Source organism: Euleptes europaea, chromosome 4 (assembly GCF_029931775.1).
Source record: "Euleptes europaea isolate rEulEur1 chromosome 4, rEulEur1.hap1, whole genome shotgun sequence".
Classification (NCBI taxonomy): Eukaryota; Metazoa; Chordata; class Lepidosauria; order Squamata; family Sphaerodactylidae; genus Euleptes; species Euleptes europaea.
The window spans coordinates 111,986,985-112,009,339 of NC_079315.1; positions in this window are offsets into that span (position 1 = coordinate 111,986,985).

The following is a 22,355-nucleotide window of genomic DNA, read 5'->3' on the forward strand; positions in this document are numbered from 1 at the left end:
CTACCCACAAACACTCAAGGTGACAACTGACAGCTTCCAATAAGACTAGTCAAACCCCTCGAAGTGTATCAGTCCAAACATTTAAGAACAGAATATTCAGAAGGAAGAAATTCTTTGCAAAAATTTTTAATAAAACTGCTAACGGAATCAAGCTATCATGTGATCCAGAAATTGCAGGTATATTTAACCAATCAGGACTGTTCATTTGCAAATGCCTTCTGAAGCGGAAATATTTTCATGCAACCCTGGAAAGTCCAGGCTGGACTGCTCCACTTCAGTCTGTTCTACCATCATTAAGAAGCTGATGGCAGGAAGGTCAGCATTTAAGAGATGAGTAGGTCCCTCTCCCTTCCATGCTAGCTAAATGGAACCTCCATGTTCAGACGCAGTATATCTCTGCATTTCAAATGTTGGGGACAAACAAGAACGAAGGGTGGTTACATTATTGCCCTGTTCATGGGTGTGCTTCCCAGTGGCATGTGGCTGGCCATTGTTAGAAAAAGTTGTTGTTGTTTGTTTGTTTAGTTATTTATTGGTTTTGTATTTCACTCTCATCTTCGACCTAAGCTGCTGCTGCTGCTACTACTACTACTACTAATAATAATAATAACAATAATAATAATTTTATGCCACCTTTTCACCCTGTCAGCGTCCCCAAGGCAGGAAACATAAAAAACATTTGAACAATTAAAAACAGCATTTACAATGATAACTTAATTCAATAAAAACCCATAAACTACACCAGAACCAGGGAGCAGGGCCATTAATCGTTACTGAGAGTATGCCAAATGAAACAAAAAAAGTATTCACCCACTGCTGGAAGACACCCATAGAGGGAGACGGATACATCTCCCTGGGGAGTAGGGTTGCCAAGTCAATCTTTGCCACCGGCGGGAGGTTTTGGGGCGGAGCCTAAGGAGGGCGGAGTTTGGATAGGGGGCGGACTTCAATGCCATAGAGTCCAATGGCCAAAGTGGCCATTTTCCCCAGGTGAACTGATCTCTGTTGGCTGGAGATCAGTTGTAATAGCGGGAGATCTCTGGCCACCACCTGGAGGTTGGAAACCCTACTGGGAGGGAGTTCCCAAGTTTTGGTACTAGATTAGGTGGCCCCTTGGTCTGACCCAGCCAGGTATTCTTGTGTTCGCACGGTAGTGTCTTTTGTGACTTGGGATTCCAAGAAGAACAAGAAGAGTAGGTTTTTATACCCCACTTTTCTCCATCTGAAGGAGTCTCAGAGTGGCTTACAGTCGCATTCCCTTCTTCTTCCCCACAACAGTCATCTTGTGAGGTAGGTGGGGCTGAGAGAGTTCAGAGAGAACTGTGACTAGCCCAAACTCACCTGGCAAGCTTCATGTGGAGGAGAGGGGAATCAAACCTGGTTCTCAAGATTCGAGTCTGCCACTCTTAACCACTACACCACACTGGCTCTCAAAAAAGAATCAAGGCAAGAATCCTGTGTATCCAAATCACCGGGAACTTCCGAAAGGTTGATATATATCTTGGATGTTCTTTTCAAATAGTGCTAGGAAAATGTCATGCCATGAAAGTTTGCTGCAATCATTTCAGTTTGGTTTGTATATGTTAGCACTGACTCATGAAAGGCTGGTTCTTGCGAAGGGCAAACGGAAGAGGAACTGAAAGAAATTGAACCAAACTCTGACAAAATGGCTGCCTTGGTGGGTTTTACGGCTGGACGGTGCACTTCTAAATCCAACCAGTCTCACGCACCACAATTCACAATGTGTGGTCCACCGACACAACCTCCTCCTTCATTTTGCCAGTGTCTGATAGTTTTCATACAATGGCATTTAGCATTTGACACTCTTTCATTTGATGGTCTTGTTGACCTGCAATGGTCATCTTATCTTTGGTTTCATTTGATGGTTGACATTAATTATCTCCTAGAAGTCATCTTGGGCGCAACTTCGGGGCCTTGTGTTATTGGTGCTGTGATGAACAACTGCAGCCCTGTTGACTCCCTGGACTACTTAGAGGGTTGCCAACTCTGGCTTGGGAAATTCCTGGAGGTCTGGGGTTAGAGCTTGAGGAAGGCATATTTTGGGGATGGGAGGAAACCAAGCAGGGATGCGATGCTATGGAGTCCACTGTCTGAAGTTGTCATTTCATAGAATCATAGAATCATAGATTTGGAAGGGACCACCAGGGTCATCTAGTCCAACCCCCTGCACAATGCAGGAACTACCTCCCGCACACACCACCAGTGACCCCTACTCCATGCCCAGAAGATGGCCAAGATGCCCTCCCTCTCATGAATTGCCTAAGTTCAGAGAATCAGCATTGCCGACAGATGGCCATCTAGCCTCTGCTTAAAAACCTCCAGGGAAGAAGAGCTTACCACCTCCCGAGGAAGCCTGTGCCTGTTCCACTGAGGAACCACTCTAGAAAATTCTTCCATAATGTCTATATGGAAACTCTTCTGATTTAATTTTAACCCATTGGTTCTGGTCCAACCTTCTGGGGCAACAGAAAACAACTCGGCACTCTCCTCTATATGACAGCCCTTCATGTACTTGAAGATGGTTCTCATATCCCCTCTCAGTCTTCTCCTCTTCAGGCTAAACATACCCAGCTCCTTCAACCTTTCCTCATAGGACTTGGTCTCCAGACCCCTCACCATCTTTGTTGCCCTCCTCTGGACCCGTTCCAGCTTATCTACATCATTCTGAAATTGTGGTGCCCAAAACTGAACACGTTTCCTCCAAGTGGACTGATTTATGTAATCTGGAGATCAAGTGTAATTCCAGCAGCAACCTAGGCAGGGTTACCAGATCCCTCTTCGCTACCAGCGCGAGGTTTTTGGGGTGTAGTCTGAGGAGGGTGGGGTTTGGCAAGGGGAGGGACTTCAATGCCAATTGCCAAAGCGGCCATTTTATCCAGGTGAACCGATCTCTATTACCTGGAGATCCATTGTAATAGCAGGAGATCTCCACCTGGAGGTTGGCAACCCTAGGCCCCAGCAGGAGGCTAGCAACCCTAGCTACTTAGCATTGCATTTTGTGGGTTTCGTTATGCCTAAATCCTTGTTAATTTAGCGGAGTGCACAAAGGCTATTGTGTGCAGAGAAGTCCATCCAAACCTCTGTGTGCCAGGGACAAGATTGCTCGGAGCCTTTTATCTATGCAACTAATATACTTCACTTATTGTAGGAAGTCCATTTCTGGATAGGACAGAATAAAATATAGTTCCCTATCTATTCTAACTAACTAGGATGGAGGGAGATTCAGGACTTTCATCCTCCCCTCATGGTGGCAAGATGAAGCCAAGTGGAGGTGTTCCAACTTCTCTTGAACTACAGATACTTAATTTACTTCCATGCCTGTTGGTCTATCCAAGAGAATCTGAACTCTGGCCAAACCACTCCAAATCCCTGGGATACTTCAAGGACTGTCAGATACATTGTGTGTGGTTGTGGTGGTCTCCATTGTACGTGGGTTCGATCTGGGACTACCTTTGCCTCGAGTTGCAAAAAATAATTATATATGTATCTGGATTTGCCTTTCAGATATTGAAAGTGACATTTCATATTCAAACCATCAGTTTGCTTTTGTAATATGAAGGTTTCATCTTGCAATTCAAATGCTTTAGACTCCTGATTGAAGTCTACCAAACATCAAAACAAATATGAAATCTCAGACTGTCAATTATTGCATGCTAATTACAATTAAATGTTATCTGTCAAATGCTATCAGGTACTAAATATGCTGCATATTATCCAGTGCTGTGAGATGTTAAAAAAATACTATCCCACGTCAGCTATCTGATATGGGCATATGCCAAATATTTGTGCATGCTGGCCAGACAGTAGTGTCAAATATGTCATTATTTCTCATTGCAAACCTGGTGGTCCCATGCCAACCACCAGGGCAGCAAAATGAAGATGCCTACCTAATGAAGGAGCTAGAAGATATTCTGAAGTGTAAGGATGTGTCACTGGCCACCAAGATTAAGTTAATTCATGCCATTGTATTCCCTATTGCTATGTATGGGTGTGAAAGCTGGACAATGAAGAAAGCCGATAGGAAGAAAGTAGATTCTTTTGAAATGTGGTGTTGGAGGAGAGTGTTACGGATACTGTGGATGGCCAAAAAAACAAATCAGTGGCTTATAGATCAAATCAAGCCTGAACTGACCCTAGAAGCTAAAATGACTAAACTGAGGCTATCATATTTTGGTCACATTATGAGAAGATAAGAGTCACTAGAAAAGACAGTCATGCTAGGAAAAATTGAGGGCAGCAGGAAAAGAGGAAGACCCAACAAGAGATGGATTGCCTCAATAAAGGAAGCCACAGCCCTCAGGTTGCAAGATCTGAAGGCTGTCAAAGAGAGGACATTTTGGAGGACATTGATTCATAAGGTTGCCATGAGCCGGAAGCGACTTGACAGCACTTAACACACACACACACACCTAATGAAGATGCCTACTTCCAAGGCACATTGAGCTGTATAGCCCAGGCTAGCCCAATCTCATAAGATCTCAGAAGCTAAGCAAGGTTGGCCCTGGTTGGTATTGGGATGGGAGACCACCAAGGAAGTCCAGGGTCTCTAGGCAGAGGCAGGCAATGGAAACCACCTCTGAATGTCCCTTGCTTTGAAAACTCCATGGGGTAACCATAAGTGACTTGACAGCAAACAAAACAAAACTTTAAAGGTAAGGCAGGGATTCTTCACAGGGGTCACACACAAGGCGTGATCGATGTTCAAAATCGTGGTGTTGTGGTTAAGAGTGGTGGAATCTAATCTGGAGACCTGGGTTTGATTCTCCACTCCTCCACATGAACTGGGTTGGTTTACCCACTCCTATAGAATCATAGAGTTGGAAGGGACAACCAGGGTCATCAAGTCCAACCCCTGCACAATGCAGGAAATTAACAACTACCAAGGTCTCCAGCAGAGGCCTTTCCCATCACCTACTACTTTTAGTTTCCCATCACCTTTTCACTGGAGACACTGGGGATTGAACCTGGGACCTTCCGCATGCCAAGCAGATGCTCTACCAATGAGCAACAGTCCCTCTTCCATGTTAGAAATCATGGAGCGCATTTAAGAACTTTCTGGGGCAAACGGAAGGCACTTGGGATCTTAGCCAGCCCCTTCTCCCCATTTGCAATGGCTTCTGGCAGCCAAGGGAGAAGAATGGTTTTATAGTACACACCCCACCCTGTGCATAAAATCCCAAATCCTAGATTGCTCCCCTGGGCCCTTAAAAAAGTGGTACACAGCAAATAGGAATCCAGCCTAACATTAAGGAGTTGGCCGATGGCCATTAGGCACAAGGGACTCATTGAACGTATGCCTGAGATTTGTGCACTGTATGCATGCACCATAAATACACCTGTATAAATAATCTGCCTTGTCTAGAGCACTGTTTTTATGTTGCAATTTTTCACTTATGGCTTGGGGGGCATTCAACAAGACTATTGAATACTGGGTGGGTGGTAGCGGATTAAAGGTTACGAACCACTGAGATCAGGGGTTCTGTAAATTCCAGCGGCTTGCCAGGCATGCAGGGGGAAAATATGTTAGTAAATTTAAAAAGGGAGAAGACTCAGAGTAGTCCGCTAGGACTTATTGCTCTCCAGGAGCTGTGGAATATTGAAAGCAGTTAAACAGTGGCTGTGGAGGAAGGAAAGACAACAGGAAACACTTGGTCTGAGTTGCTTGAATCTAGAGGAGGAATTACAGATATGGGATGAATGCACATGAAGCGGCCTTCTACTGAGCCAGATGATTGTCCTGTCAAGGTCAGTATTGTCTGCTCAGATTGGCAGCAGCTGTCTAGGGTTGCCAACCTCCAGGAGGTGGCTGGAGATCTCCCACTATTACAACTGATGACCAGGTGATAGAGATCAGTTCACCTAGAGAAAATGGCCGCTTTGGAAGGTGGTTTCTATGGCAGTATACCCCATTGAAGTCCCTCCCCAAACCTCATCAGGCCCCACCCCCAAAATCTACAGGTATTTCCCAACCCAGAGCTGGCAACCCTACCAGGGTCTCAGGGTCTTTCACATCATCTCCTACCTGGTAATATATCTAACAACTTTAAGATGAAAGGGAAGTTACACATCTATTACAGAAGTCTCTAACCCTTGTTCTAGGCCATGCGATCTTAGGGCAGGTCATCAAACTTCCACTTTCCTACCCTGTTAACTGTAAGGAGATGTCTCTAAATTAAAATCTTGAGTGTTGCAAACCTGGTCCTTTTAACTGGAGATTCCAGCAATTGAGCTTGGGATCATCTTAAGGTTGCCAGGTCCCTCTTCACCATCAGTCAGAGGTTTTTGGGGCAGAGCCTGAGGAGGGCAGGGTTTGGGGAGGGGAGGGACTTCAATGCCATAGAGTCCAATGGCCAAAGTGGCCATTTTCTCCAGGTGAACAGATCTCTATCGGCTGGAGATCAGTTGTAATAGCAGGAGATCGCCAGCTAGTACCTGGAGGTTGGCAACCCCAGATCATCTGAATGCAAAGCAGATATTCTACTACTGAAGTACCACCCCAGCCCATATGCATCACAAGGGATGCATCCTCCATACCTCGCTTCTCCACCCCACTTCTGAGTACAGAATGCTCTAAACTTGTAAGCTCCTTTTGAAGCTAAAGAGTCAGGGGGGTTAATTAAGTTCAAAAGAAAAGTGTTTTATCCAATCCTCACTAATTGGGCAAAACCCATAACAGCTTATAGTATCCCAAACAGGGAACAAACATTGGTTTGGGGATGTGAGCTGAAATCTAATGTCCCACAAGAGTTCTTCCATCCAGTATGCAGAGGGCAAAAGAAAAAAATGCCGCCTCCTCTTGCAAATAATTCCTCTTGCACTGAAAATGTTAGGATCAGGACTAGATGAGCAACCATCACGGCCCAATGGGACTGTTTCCAGTTATTCAGCTTTGCTGGACAGGAACCCCCAAATGGCCAGGCTGGAGGAAGGCACTGCCGTCATGGGAAAACAGGGAGTCCCCTGATCAGCAGTAAGAGGCCAGAAATCTGGTCAAGGCAGGCAGATAATCGGGCCCAAGACCAAGCCCTGTGAGAAAGGCTGAGGGACTTGGGAATGTTCAGTCTAGAGAAGAGGTTGGGGGGACATGATCGCTCTCTTTAAGTATTAAGGAGCCAGCATGGTGTAGTGGCTAAGAGCGATGGTTTGGAGTGGTGGACTCTGATCTGGAGAACCAGGGAAGGGAAGGGAAGGGAAGGGAAGGGGATTGTAAGCCATTTTAATTCTCCCTTAAGTGGTAGAGAACGTCGGTATATAAAAACCAACTCTTCTTCTTCTTCTATTTGAAAGGCTGTCACTTAGAGCAGTGGTTCTCAACCTGGGGCCATATGGCCCACGGGGGGGGGGGCTGGATAGTCCAAGGGGGCCACAGGTAAAAATTGCATAAATGGGGGGCCGCGGCACGAGACTAGGGGGCCACAGAGGGAAGTGAGAAGTGAAGAAAACAGAGAAGTGACCGAGAAAAGAAAAAAGAAAACAGAGAAGTGAAGAAAATAGAAAACAGGCTTTGTTCTCCCTTGTATATGACCATTGTTGTTTATTACTGTGTTATATTCCCTTTTTGCGGGGTATTTTTTTGTAAATTTCACTTTCCCAATAAGAACTGCATGTGTGCATTTTGTGTGGCTGTTTATGCATCTTTGTTTCTTGGCTATTTACAAACAAAGCATTTAAATAGCTATCTTTCCACGGGTAGGACAGGGGGGCCACAGGAAGGAAACAAGGTCGGAAGGGGGCCATGGTCGGAAAAAGGTTGAGAACCACTGATTTAAAGGAGGACAGGGAGCTGTTCCTGTTGGCAGCAGAGGATAGGGTTCATGTATTCATAGAGCAGGGGTCACTGGGGGAGTGGAAGAGAAGGTCGTTGTGAATACCCTGTGTTGTGCAAGGGCTTGGACTAGATGACCCTTGAGATCCCTTGCAGCTCTATGTTTCTATGAGATTGAATTGCTGGCTGGCATGCACTTGAGTACATAATAATGACAAAGCAGCTCCATATAGCCTCATTTTGATCGAGGTTTCTCGAGCTTTACCCTGTATCATTTGTTCCTTGCGACGTTTGCTCCTTCTCTTTAACTCTCTTGTTACTCTGGACCTATTTGGTAGCATTTTTTTTCAGTGCATCTCATTTTTCACACTCTGCAGTAAAAAATCAACGCATCATACACTTGGCTGCCATGCAGATGGGTCGGTAGCTGCCAGAGGGGTTGATCTGTGAGCCTTCGGAGCTCGGAGGAGGCATTTGTCTCGCCGCTTGTCCTCTGGAAGGCAGGCCTGCATTGCAGGCCCTTTTGCAAACCCTTGTCAACTTGGGCTGCGTCTGAAGGTCACAAAAAAAGGTGGGAGATTAATTAATTTATTTATTACTAAAACAAGGTGTTTGAATTTCTAGTGACGCATGCCTTTACATCTTTAGCCAGGACCACCTTTGTTGCAATCTTGGGGCCGTCTTGTTTGTTGGCCAAATGGAACATTTATTTTATGGCAGACTTTGAGAGGGCACCAGATTTCAATCTACTGACAGTAGGGTGGCCAGCTCCGGATTGGGAAATACCTGGAGATTTTGGGGGTGGAGCCTGAGGAGGGCGGGGTTTGGAGAGGGGAGGGTCCAATTGCCATAGGGTCCAATTGCCAAAGCTGCCATTTTCTCCTGGGGAACTGATCTCTGTCTCCAGGAGATCAGTTGAAAAAGAGGGAGATCTCCAGCTACTACCTGGAGCTTGGCAACCCTAAATAGGGGAGGGACTGTGGCTCACTGGTTTCCCAGGTCCTAGTCTGACACCTTAAACAAGGGGTGTCAAACTCAATTGTTACGATGGCCAGATATCACATAAATGTCACTTGATCGGGCCAGGCCATGCCTTGCCAGCCCAGATCAAGAATGGGTGGGGGGTGGCTGCCTCGGCTGGCTCGCGGGCTGGATAAGAGATCTCAAGGGGCCTTATATTTGACACCCCTGCCTCAAACACTATGAAGCAAAAATGGGGCTGCCCCTAGGCAAAATGAAGGCAAGGAAACAAACGGTGCAGAGGGAAAGGAATTCTTTAATCATTTTTGCAACTGCTACGCATTTCGTGTGCAGCTTTGTCAGGGGGAATCTTTCAGGTCCTTTTTAGTAACGTCCCTGTGCATGCATTAAGGCAAAAGTGACACCTCGAACACTACACCATGCTGGCTTTTGGATAGGGCTGCCAACCTCCAGGTACTAGCTGGAGATCTCCTGCTATTACAACTGATCTCCAGGCGATAGAGATCAGTTCACCTGGAGAAAATGGCCCCTCTGGCAATTGGGCTCTATGGCATTGAAGTCCCTCCCCTCCCCAAACCCTGCCCTCCTCAGGCTCTGCCCAAAAAATCTCCAGCAGAGGGACCTGGCAACCCTACTCTCAGAGTAAAAATACTTAAATAAATAACCAGTGGAAGTGTCTACCACACTGATGTCTAATATACTTCCAGAATGAAAGAAACTCATTAAAAGTTTAAAAACAAGACAGGAACTGGACCCCGTTCTCTTTTTTATATATATACCCTTAATGTTAAGTCAAAGAGGCAGCCGAAGCTGGTTCTTGCTGTCCTGATGTCAACGGGGTCCTCTTGAAGTATATTTCTGCGAGTTTTTGGCAGGACACGAAGATCTTTTCGAAACATGATCAAATTACCGTTTCAGGCCTGGCTCATCATTTCCAGTTAATTTTAGAGGCCTTATGTTTAGATAGAGATATATGGACACAGAATACATCCATTGAGAAAAGCGGGGAAACGGTTTCTGCACTGACCTTGATTGCGGTTGGTTAAATCTGAGAGACTCAATCAAGTAAGTAAGAAGACTCAGAACGGGCAGCCTCCAGCAAGAGATGTTGCGGGCTTCCTGTCACTGATAGTAAGAAAATGGCATGTTACATATGTCAGAAAGTCACCAGGGCTTTTAAAAAGAAATTGGTGGTGGAAAGCGCTGTCAAATCGCAGCTGACTTACGGAAACTCCATTGGGTTGTCAAGGCAAGAGATGAACGGAGATGACTTTCCATTGCTTGCCTCTGGGTAGCAACCCTGGGCTTCCTTGGTGGTCTCCCATCCAAGCTCTAGCCAGGGCTGACCCTGAATAGCTTCCAAGATCTCATGACATCGGTAGGGTGGCCAGGTTCCTCTTCACCACCTGTGGGAGGTTTTGGGGGCAGAGCCTGAGGAGGGTGGGGTTTGGGGAGGGGAGGTACTTCAATGCCATAGAGTCCAATTGCCAAAACGGCCATTTTCTCCAGGTGAACTGATCTCTATCGGCTGGAGAGCAGTTGTAATAGTTGGAGACCTCCTGCTAATAATTGGAACTTTAGTCAAGCTTATGTAGTCACTATGGCTGAAAGGATATTTTCTTACATAAACTAAAAGCCAATAACAAAAATTCTTTTTCCAAGTGTATGGTATTATTTTTGAATACTTCCTGGTTTTGTTACTTCACAAACACCTTATATTCAATATATATTTTTTCTATACACTTTTTCTTGTGGGAACAACAAATAATACAAAACATATATAACCAAAAATTGAACAGGACTCTTATACAACCAAGACAGGAATCCGGTAAATATGCCTGTTTCAGAGTCTATTTCTTCAGTTGGTGTATATAATCTGTCCCATAAATCATAAAAATGTCACTTTTTAATTATTCTAATCCTTCTTTTTTCTTTTCTTTGCAGGTCAATGTCCCGCATTGTATGAAGATACTGTTGCTCCTTGCTATTGCTTGGAGTTTCCTCTTATTGGAATTGTATTCCTTCGTTTTTGTTAATTCTAATATAATTCATTAAAAATACATTGTTACTGGCTAAATTATTTTACAACATGCATGAATTTTGTAAGCATATATTCTACTCACTGACCACTTTTCACGACTTAATACATCCTAGCAAGTGCTTCACAATCCATGTTACCATAGCATCATGCTGGATAATTGCATTCAGATGTTCACAGAATAAATGTAGTTGCTGCTCGTTAGCGCATGGGGCGGATTCACAAAAACCCTGAGTAGTCACATGTAGCATTTAACCCATTAGGGATCGCTGTATTCATCATAGTGATGAATTGGGCCTCTTGTTGATTAAGAATCTTATCCACATTTTCCCTAGAGTAAATTCTTCTTTTCTTATACTGCCATAAGGCAAAAAATCTTAAGTCCGTGTCCTTATGTTTCAATTGAGCAAAATGTGAAACGACCGGAGCCTCCATGACAAAATTCCGTATCCTCGAACTGTGCTCACCGATTCTTAATTTCAGGGCTCGATTGGTTTTGCCTATGTATAAAAGTTGGCACGAGCAAAGCAAGGCATAAATCACGTTAATTGAATTACAATCAGTGCATGATTTGATTTCAAAAGTAAATCCCGTTTGTACACATGTAAAGTTTTTAACTGGTAAAGCATAGGCACACATTGTACAAGAGCCGCATTTAAAATGGCCCCGTCTACCAGATGACGTAAGGGGATCGATTCTATCTGTGTGCACCAAGTAATCCCTGAGAGAAGTCGTCCTTCTGTAACCTATGAGGGGAGATTCGGAGCAATCTGGAAGGGAGGACAAAATGTGCCAATGCTTGTTCAAATTTTTTTTAATTCCTTGGCAACCCTAGACATCGGTCTAGCCTGGGCTACCCAGAACAAGGCAAAAAGAACATCTTGTCCTTACAATGATTTAAATTGGAATTGGTTTTTTCAGTGATGGCAGATGCTTTCTTTTCCAGTAGTTTTTCTGAACTAACTAAATAAGGAACGATTCCTTATTATCAGGAACAAGCTGCAAACGTAGCTGGCAGTCTTGCAAACAAGTGGTTGTTCTTGTAAATTCTCATCCATTTTTTCACATGTACATTCATGTACACTACATCATGTTTTTTTTTAGTCTTGACGAAAGGATATAAACTGGGTGACATGAAAGCCGTACAAATAAATGCACACAAATCTATGATTTGCAACTACATGCAATTATTTCTCAGGCGCAAGTTTATGTCTGTCCAGTTCACAGGTAATAGCTAGAGGTAGGTAATGTGAAAGACCTCTGCTTGATACCCTGGAGAGCCACTGCCGGTCTGAGTAGACAATACTGACTTTGATGGACCAAGGGTCTAATTCAGTTTAAGGCAGCTTCATGTGTTCATGTGTACCCAGTTCAATTCAAGTTACAGCCCATTACATATAAAGCCCTGCATAATAGGTTTGCCAGCCTCCAAGTACCAGCTGGAGATTTCCCGTTATTACAACTGATCTCCAGCCAATAGAGATCATTTCCCCTGGAGAAAATGGCCACTTTGGCAATTGGACTCCATGGCCCTGAAGTCCCTCCCCTCCACAAACCCCTCCCTCTTTAGGCTCCACCCCAAAAACCTCCTACCATTGGAGAGGGGGGATCTGGCAACCCTAGGAAGGGAAGGCCATTGTAAGCTGCTTTGAGACTCCTTAAAGGTAGGGGAATTCATGATATAAAAACTAGGGCTGTTGAATTAAAAAAAATTCGGTATAGTTCGGATTCGGGTCTAGGCAAGTAGGTGATGTGAAAGAGCTCTGCCTGAGACCCTGGAGAGCCGCTGCAGGTCTGAGTAGACAGTACTGATTCAATGGACCAAAGGTCTGATTCAGTATAAGGCAGCTTCATGTGTTCATGTGTTCAACACAGCTACCCTCTAAAACTATCCGCTTAATAGGGCTGTTGAATTAAAAAAAATTCGGTATAGTTCGGATTCGGCCGAATTCAGCCCGTTTAGATTCGGGATATGCCGAAGTCCGAACTCCCCCACTTCGGATCCGTTCAATTCGGCGGGAATTCAAAGTTCGGAAAAAAAATTCGGCCGAATAAAGCCATTAAAAACACAATCGTGCCTTTCCGTGGCTCTGGGGGGGCATTTTTGGGGTTAGAGGTCCCAAACTTTCAGCAGAGCTTCAAAGGATGTTTATTGAAAGACTCCCCAAGTTTTGTAAAGATTGGGTCAGGGGGGGCTGAGATATGGGCCCTGAAAGGGGTCCCCCCACCCTTAATGTGCATCTCTCAGCAGAGCTTGCCGCCCACGCACAAAGCTCCCAGCCCCGACAACAGCTGAGACGTTTGCAAAGCAACTGCAAAACAACACAACCTTGTAAAACAACACCTTTGCAACAGGGAAAACCAGAAGACACACAACTGAAACCTCCCCCCTCAAACCAGGGAGCGAGAGACTCGAGGGGGAACACACACCCCAGGCAGAACCGACGAAAGCCCCCTTTGGCTTCCCCCCCACCCACAGAAACTGCTTCCTCCCCCCACACACACAGACTCTGCTTTTCCCCACACACACACACACACATACACAGGAGAAAAATTATAGATTAAATCCCCCAAAGGGGTCTTACTGTGGCTGTCTTCTGTTCCATCAGGACGGGCTGGGGAGGACTTGAAATCCAAGATGATTCCAATTAGGCACGGGACGTTTTGCTCTGGAGAAGATGCACACAGGATCGGCTGATCCATTCATCCCAATAGGGAAAAGGGGAAAGGGGAAAGGGGAAAGGTGAAAGCCCATATCTCGGGACCCCCTGACCAAATGTTCACAAAACTTGGGTGGTCTCTTAAGAACACTGGTCTGAAACTCCGCTCAAAGTTTGGGATCTGCACCCCCAAAAATGCGCCCCCTGCAGCCACGGAAAGAGAAAAGGGGGGAGGCGATATTTCTGCCCCCACTGAACCCATCTTTACAAACTTGGGTAGTATCTTAAGAATAATTATCTGAAGTTATGCTGAAAGTTTGGGGGCTATATCCCCCAAAAAGCGCCCCCTGCAGCCACATAAATGGAAAAAGGGGGGAGGGAAAAGGGGGAGAGCCCATATCTCGAGACCCCCTGACCCAATGTTTACAAAACTTGGGGGGTATCTTAAGAAGCTTCATCTGAAGCTCCACTGAAAGTTTGGGGTCTGTACCCCCAAAAATGCGCCCCCTGCAGCCATGGAAAGAAAAAAGGGGGGAGCCCATATCTCGGGACCCCCTGACCCAATGTTTACAAAACTTGGGGGGTATCTTAAGAAGCTTCATCTGAAGCTCCACTGAAGGTTTTGTGTCTGTACCCCAAAAAATACACCCCCTGCAGCCACAGAAAGGAGCAAATGTGCACAAGCACCCCACACACACACACGAGGATTTCGCTCTCTCTCTCTCTCTCCCTGGCCGGGCCGCACATCAGCTGATTCCTCCAGTACTCAATCCTGACTGATTGGCCAGAAGAAGACCCAGCTTGGCCACCGATTGGCCGGGGGAGGAGAATGCTGCTTACTGACGGTTATGCTGCTTCCTGACGGCCCCGAATTTGCCGGATTTATTCGCGAACTCCTGAACTCGCTGAATTCAGCCCCCCCGGTTTCCCGCCAGTTTTGAGTTCGGTTCCTCCCGAACTAAAAACCACCGAATCAGGGGAAATTCGGCTGATTTTCAGTTCGGGCCGAACCGAATCAACAGCCCTAATAAAAACCAACTCTTCTGCTGCTGTTGCTACTGCTGCTGCTGTATTTAAGCCACATTGAATTGCCCTCCACATTCTCTGTCTCCTGGAGAGCAATGAGCATGCTCTGTTGTCCTCGGGACTTTTGGAATTTTCCTGGAGTTGGCAACCATGACTCTCATGAAGTCTCATTTTAACCTGGGCTGCTGCCCATGCAAAGCACCAATGCATGATACTGGGCTAGGTTTGCCCACCCTGCTCTGGCAAACCCTGGGACCTTGGTAGGGTTGCCATCCTCCAGGTACCAGCTGGAGATTTCCTGCTATTACAACTGATCTCCAGCCGAGAGAGATCAGTTCCCCTGGAGAAAAGGGCTGCTTTGGCAATTGAACTCTATGGCATCCTCCTCGAACCCTGCCCTACTCAGGCTCCTCCCCAAAAATATTCAGGTATTTCCCAACCCGGAGCTGGCAACCCTACCCCTCCCGGGCAACCTAAGGTGGAGCTGCTCGGATCATTACGAGTTTCCTGTGCAAACTCAGCTGAAATCCACTCTCTTGTAACTTCAGCCCCTTAAATTGAACCTGCCCCTCTGGCGCAGCAGGGATCGGTTCCCTTCTTCCACAAGCGAGCCTTCCAGTGGTTTGATGAGCACAATCACACACACCCCTCAGTATTCTCCAGACTAAATATACCCAGTGTCTTTCCCCAAGAGCCTCATTTTCCAGACTCCCAATCATCTTTGGTGCCCTCTGCAGAACATGTTCTCATTTCTTTTGCCCTTCTCACTCCCTCTTACTTTCATAGGACAAGGGCTTCCTGAAATAGCATCAACCCAGTGCGCAGCTACATCCCACCCTCCGTTCATGACAATCACTGCACCAATAACTATGCCGATGAAATATACTAAACCCTACATGTTTTGCATTTGTTTCACCGGGGATGGGGGGGATCTAAAAAAACACAAGATCTCTTGAAAAAGCTAACAGGAAATGCATATGTATTGGAATATTTAATTTTTAACCCCAGCATGGTGTAGTGGTTAAGAGCATCGGACTCTAATCTGTAGAGCCAGGTTTGATTCCCCACTCCTTCACATGAAGACTGCTGGGTAGGTTTGCCAACCTCCAGGTAGTGGCTGGAGATCTCCCGCTATTACCACTTATCTCCAGGCGATAGAGATCACCTGGAGAAAATGACCACTTTGGAAGGTGGACTCCCTCCCCCCAATCTTCAGATATTTCCCAACCCGGAGCTGGCAACCCTAACTCTATGGTGTTATACCCCATTGAAGTCCCTCAGTGCCTCAAACCCTGCCCACTTCAGGCTCCACCCACAAATCTACAGGCATTTCCCAATGAGGAGCTGGCAACCCTACCTCCAGGTACTTCCTATATCAATAGGATTGCCAGGTCCCTTTTTAGCACCTGCGGGAGGTTTTTGGAGTGGAGCCTGAAAAGGGCGGGGTTTGGGGAGGGGTGGGACTTCAATGCCATAGAGCCCAATAGCCAAACAGGCCATTTTATCCAGGTGAACTGATCTCTAACACGTGGAGATCAGTTATAATAGCAACCCTATATATCAAGGTCTAAATATTCAGCTATTGCCAACCGTATCTTGGGGAGAAAGAATAGATGGAAAGAGTAGATGAGCCCTCTGTGAGAACATCACAGCAAACACACATGGAAAAATATCAACAGTCACAATATTATTCTGAGTTCTTTTTATACAAATAGCCCTCTGCAAAACAATTGGGTTTCTTTTCTCTCTCTCTCCAGTACTGCATTCCAATAAGCTATATTTAACGCGTTCATATTATGCTCCCGAAGATTATGTGCAATTACTTCTTTCTCTTGTAATTTTATTCTCCAAAATCACTACTCCCCTTTTTATTTGTTCCCAGGATTATTTTACATACCTTCATGAATGTATCCAACTGTGCAACACCTAATTTGAACGTACTTCAGAGAAATACTCTTTAAACATAATTAGAAAATGGGTATATGTTAAGCAAGATGGTGAATGCAAGTTTCTTTTCCTTTTAAGCCCTAAAAGCTTCCTTCCCCCCCCCCTTTTTCTCTCCAATTGTCTTCTTTTTTCCCTGTTGGGTAGTTTTGTTGGGTGGATTTGGAATATTAGGGTATGACCCAATCTAGTCAGATCTTGGAAACTTAAGCATTGTCAGTACTTGGATGGGAGACCACCAAGGAAGACTCTGCAGAAGAAGCCAATGGGCATGGCAAACCACTTCTGCTCAATCACTTGCCTTAAAACCCTCTTGCTGGGGTGTCCATATATTGGTTGCAGCTTGATGGATGCCAGCTATGGGTTGGGAAATACCTGGAGATTTTGGGAGTGGAGCCTGAGAAGGGTGGGGTTTGGGGAAAGAGAGGGACTTCAATGGGGTATAATGCCATAGGCCATTTATGCATGAAAGGTTTAGCCTTGGATTTGCTGCTCTCTGGATGCACATTATCCCCATCTGAATTCTCAAAACTCTGCATGGGGGCTTATTGTTGAGGTTGGAGAATTTGGATGGGGAAAATGTGCATCTAGAGAGCAGCAAATCCAAGGCAGCAAATCCGTGCATAGATGGCCATAGAGTCCACTGTCCAAAGCAGCCATTTTCTCCAACGGTACTGAACTCTGTCACCTGGAGATCAGTTGTAATATCAGGAGATCTCCAGCCAACACCTGAGGGTTTATACAGTGAAACAGAAGCAAACAAAGTCCCGTGGTGAAAATAATTTTCGCCAGGTGAGGTCTCCCGGTTGCCAAGTTCCAGGTAAAAGCTGGAGATCCGTTCACTGGGGCGGCACTAGCGGCATGCCAAGCCGCAAATGAAACAGGTACCGCAGGCAAAGGTAGTTGCAGATCGATATTGGCTGTATGTAGCCGAAGAATTTTGAGCCAAAACTTGATTTTAAAGTAAATTGTAACAAAAATTGGGGCTGAATTGCCCTTTACTTTGAGGAGAATTTCCTTAGAATATTTTAAGCCCGAAATAGGATTCCGGTATTTTCCTATTTCGCTGATGCTTTATCCATCGGGCTTAAGGTGGCTTGAGCTAGTATATTTGACTCTATATAAGAAAAATAATACAAAAATGCGAGACTTGAATATGCTATACAATCTTAAGAATACTAATATTGCTAATATAATTATACAGAGGAGTCTTAACACATACATACCAAATGCCAGTGAATAATATCACATCTGTCATGAGGAAGGCTTGTAGCATTCTTAACAATGAGTACTCATAGCAATGCTTAAATGTGCTATATTGCCAACAGGTGCAACTAGCATTAAAGAAACAGTACATTTTAGAAACAAGAGAAGGCCTTGTGCCAATTACATGTTCAAAGCTACCAGGTCATTTTACAAAAAACAGGAATAATCATAGGCTGTGTTCAATCCATAAGGAGACATTGTGTTAAACATAAAAATAAAGCGATTTTCTTGTTGAGACAGAAGTCTGTCTATATTTTGTTTTGTGTGAGGTTTGGGTGCATATTGCCAGATCACAAAGAACTGAATGTCAGTGTCAGCATGTCTCATTTCATTGTAATGTGAAACTAAAGGGGCCTCTACCACGTTATTGCGAATACGTGACCTGTGTTCACCCACACGTAATTTAATGGGTCTAGTTGTCTTTCCTACATAAAGTAGACCACATGGACATCTCAATAAATAAATAACATTTTTGCTATTACAGTTTGAGAAATGTTTTAATTTAAAACAAAAATTAGTAACAGGGTTGGTAAATTCTTTTACTGGCAAAGAAAATGGGCACATGTTACATTGTCCACATCTATAATGACCCAATGGGATAGTAGAAGATTTTTTAAGTAAGGCATCTGTATGAATTAATTGATCCCTTAAAGAGGAAGTCTTTCTATAGCCAAATCTGGGCTTTATAGTACAACCAGGAATTTCCTGTACTAGATGCCAATGCTTATATATGATATTTTGAATATCCCTGGTATGGGTAGAAAATTGTAAAGATGAGGTAATCCCTTGAAACACACTTTGCCTTCTTTGGTCACTAATTAATGTAGAACGATCCATGTTATCCACTTTAGCTCTAGCTTGAGAAATCACTTCATGTGGATAACCTCTAGAGAGAAGTACTTTGGTCAAATCATCAGCTGCTTGATTGTAAATAGCTTGTTCTGTAGCATTCCTACGAAGCCTGAGGAATTGACCATAGGGTAGGTTTTGCTTTAAATGTTTTGGGTGAAAAGAGTTGTAATGAAGGAGTGCTCCTTTGTCTGTGATTTTTTTAAATGGTTGCACTGATAAAGTTAAATCCGAGGTAACAGCCACAGTTAAGTCCAAAAAATTAATTTTGTTTTTGTGCATCTGTCCTGTCCACTGAATATGTGGATTTTTTGAATTAAGCCAGACTATTAATTCATCATAGTGTTGCTTATTATTTAGGACCATGAAAGCATCATCCAAAAAACGAAAATAAACCAAAATATTAGAAATAAAAGGACAATTACTGTACAAAAAGGATTTTTCATAATCTGCCATATATATATTGGCCAGAGAAGGTGCACACGAGCACCCCATTGCTACTCCCTTGACTTGTAAAAAAATATCATCCTGGAAACGAAAAAAATTATTCTCCAGTACTAAGTCAAGGAGATCCAACAAAAAATGAGAAGGAGGAATTTTTTCCATACGTGCCTCCAGCAAATCAGAGACAATAGCCCTAATATGATCTAAAGGAATATTTGTATAAAGGGCTATAACATCCAAAGTAACCAAAATTGAGTCCTTAGGGATGGAAATGCCTTCAATTTTATTTATAAAATCCTTACTGTCCTGTATGTAAGATGGGGTATTTTTTGAAAAATCCATTAAATAAAACTGCAAAAATTGAGCTAAAGGTTCAGTGATACTTTGATTCCCAGAAACTATAGGTCGGCCTGGTGGCTTGGATTTCTTTTAAATCAACATCCTCGTATGGCTATTTTTTATTCCTTGCCTAAAATACATAAAAATCTTTCCAAGCCACCAGGCCGACCTATAGTTTCTGGGAATCAAAGTATCACTGAACCTTTAGCTCAATTTTTGCAGTTTTATTTAATGGATTTTTCAAAAAATACCCCATCTTACATACAGGACAGTAAGGATTTTATAAATAAAATTGAAGGCATTTCCATCCCTAAGGACTCAATTTTGGTTACTTTGGATGTTATAGCCCTTTATACAAATATTCCTTTAGATCATATTAGGGCTATTGTCTCTGATTTGCTGGAGGCACGTATGGAAAAAATTCCTCCTTCTCATTTTTTGTTGGATCTCCTTGACTTAGTACTGGAGAATAATTTTTTTCGTTTCCAGGATGATATTTTTTTACAAGTCAAGGGAGTAGCAATGGGGTGCTCGTGTGCACCTTCTCTGGCCAATATATATATGGCAGATTATGAAAAATCCTTTTTGTACAGTAATTGTCCTTTTATTTCTAATATTTTGGTTTATTTTCGTTTTTTGGATGATGCTTTCATGGTCCTAAATAATAAGCAACACTATGATGAATTAATAGTCTGGCTTAATTCAAAAAATCCACATATTCAGTGGACAGGACAGATGCACAAAAACAAAATTAATTTTTTGGACTTAACTGTGGCTGTTACCTCGGATTTAACTTTATCAGTGCAACCATTTAAAAAAATCACAGACAAAGGAGCACTCCTTCATTACAACTCTTTTCACCCAAAACATTTAAAGCAAAACCTACCCTATGGTCAATTCCTCAGGCTTCGTAGGAATGCTACAGAACAAGCTATTTACAATCAAGCAGCTGATGATTTGACCAAAGTACTTCTCTCTAGAGGTTATCCACATGAAGTGATTTCTCAAGCTAGAGCTAAAGTGGATAACATGGATCGTTCTACATTAATTAGTGACCAAAGAAGGCAAAGTGTGTTTCAAGGGATTACCTCATCTTTACAATTTTCTACCCATACCAGGGATATTCAAAATATCATATATAAGCATTGGCATCTAGTACAGGAAATTCCTGGTTGTACTATAAAGCCCAGATTTGGCTATAGAAAGACTTCCTCTTTAAGGGATCAATTAATTCATACAGATGCCTTACTTAAAAAATCTTCTACTATCCCATTGGGTCATTATAGATGTGGACAATGTAACATGTGCCCATTTTCTTTGCCAGTAAAAGAATTTACCAACCCTGTTACTAATTTTTGTTTTAAATTAAAACATTTCTCAAACTGTAATAGCAAAAATGTTATTTATTTATTGAGATGTCCATGTGGTCTACTTTATGTAGGAAAGACAACTAGACCCATTAAATTACGTGTGGGTGAACACAGGTCACGTATTCGCAATAACGTGGTAGAGGCCCCTTTAGTTTCACATTACAATGAAATGAGACATGCTGACACTGACATTCAGTTCTTTGTGATCTGGCAATATGCACCCAAACCTCACACAAAACAAAATATAGACAGACTTCTGTCTCAACAAGAAAATCGCTTTATTTTTATGTTTAACACAATGTCTCCTTATGGATTGAACACAGCCTATGATTATTCCTGTTTTTTGTAAAATGACCTGGTAGCTTTGAACATGTAATTGGCACAAGGCCTTCTCTTGTTTCTAAAATGTACTGTTTCTTTAATGCTAGTTGCACCTGTTGGCAATATAGCACATTTAAGCATTGCTATGAGTACTCATTGTTAAGAATGCTACAAGCCTTCCTCATGACAGATGTGATATTATTCACTGGCATTTGGTATGTATGTGTTAAGACTCCTCTGTATAATTATATTAGCAATATTAGTATTCTTAAGATTGTATAGCATATTCAAGTCTCGCATTTTTGTATTATTTTTCTTATATAGAGTCAAATATACTAGCTCAAGCCACCTTAAGCCCGATGGATAAAGCATCAGCGAAATAGGAAAATACCGGAATCCTATTTCGGGCTTAAAATATTCTAAGGAAATTCTCCTCAAAGTAAAGGGCAATTCAGCCCCAATTTTTGTTACAATTTACTTTAAAATCAAGTTTTGGCTCAAAATTCTTCGGCTACATACAGCCAATATCGATCTGCAACTACCTTTGCCTGCGGTACCTGTTTCATTTGCGGCTTGGCATGCCGCTAGTGCCGCCCCAGTGAACGGATCTCCAGCTTTTACCTGGAACTTGGCAACCGGGAGACCTCACCTGGCGAAAATTATTTTCACCACGGGACTTTGTTTGCTTCTGTTTCACTGTATAAGGTTTGATTTTTATGACTGAATTATAAAAAGTCTTATTGATGTTTCCAGTAGCCATCAGTGCTTGTTATTTTCCTTCAACTCTGTTATTATAGCACGAGGGACGATTTTTGAATTGTAACACCTGAGGGTTGGCAACCCTAAGTATGTTGTTCCCAGGCCCTAATCTTTCACCCTTTTTTGGAGGAGGAAAGTGATCTGATATTTCTTAATGCTGGAATGAAGCACAAAGATGTTTGTGGATGGGCTGGAAGTCCACAGAGAGCTCACAGGAGTCAGTATTGAAAAATCAGTATTCATGGTAGATTGCCGAGAACCAGGCCTCCCTGAACACCTTCAAGAAGAGAGAGAGAAAATAGGAGAAAACACCCAGCTTAGACTTGGTTACTTCAAGTTGAACTGTTGTCTGTAAATGACAATTTTGTTACACAGAGCAGAAACCTGTCCATTAAAAAAAATAGCCGAGGAAAGGAAATGGAGCTGCTCTCCATGTCAAAAGTTATGGCAGGATTCTGATATAAAAGAGAACATCGGCAGAGAGTCTTGGCAAAATGCCTTCTAGACTGAGTGGATGCTAGAGGAGCCCTATTCAAGATTTATATGTTGGAACACTCCTTCAAAGGGAAGAG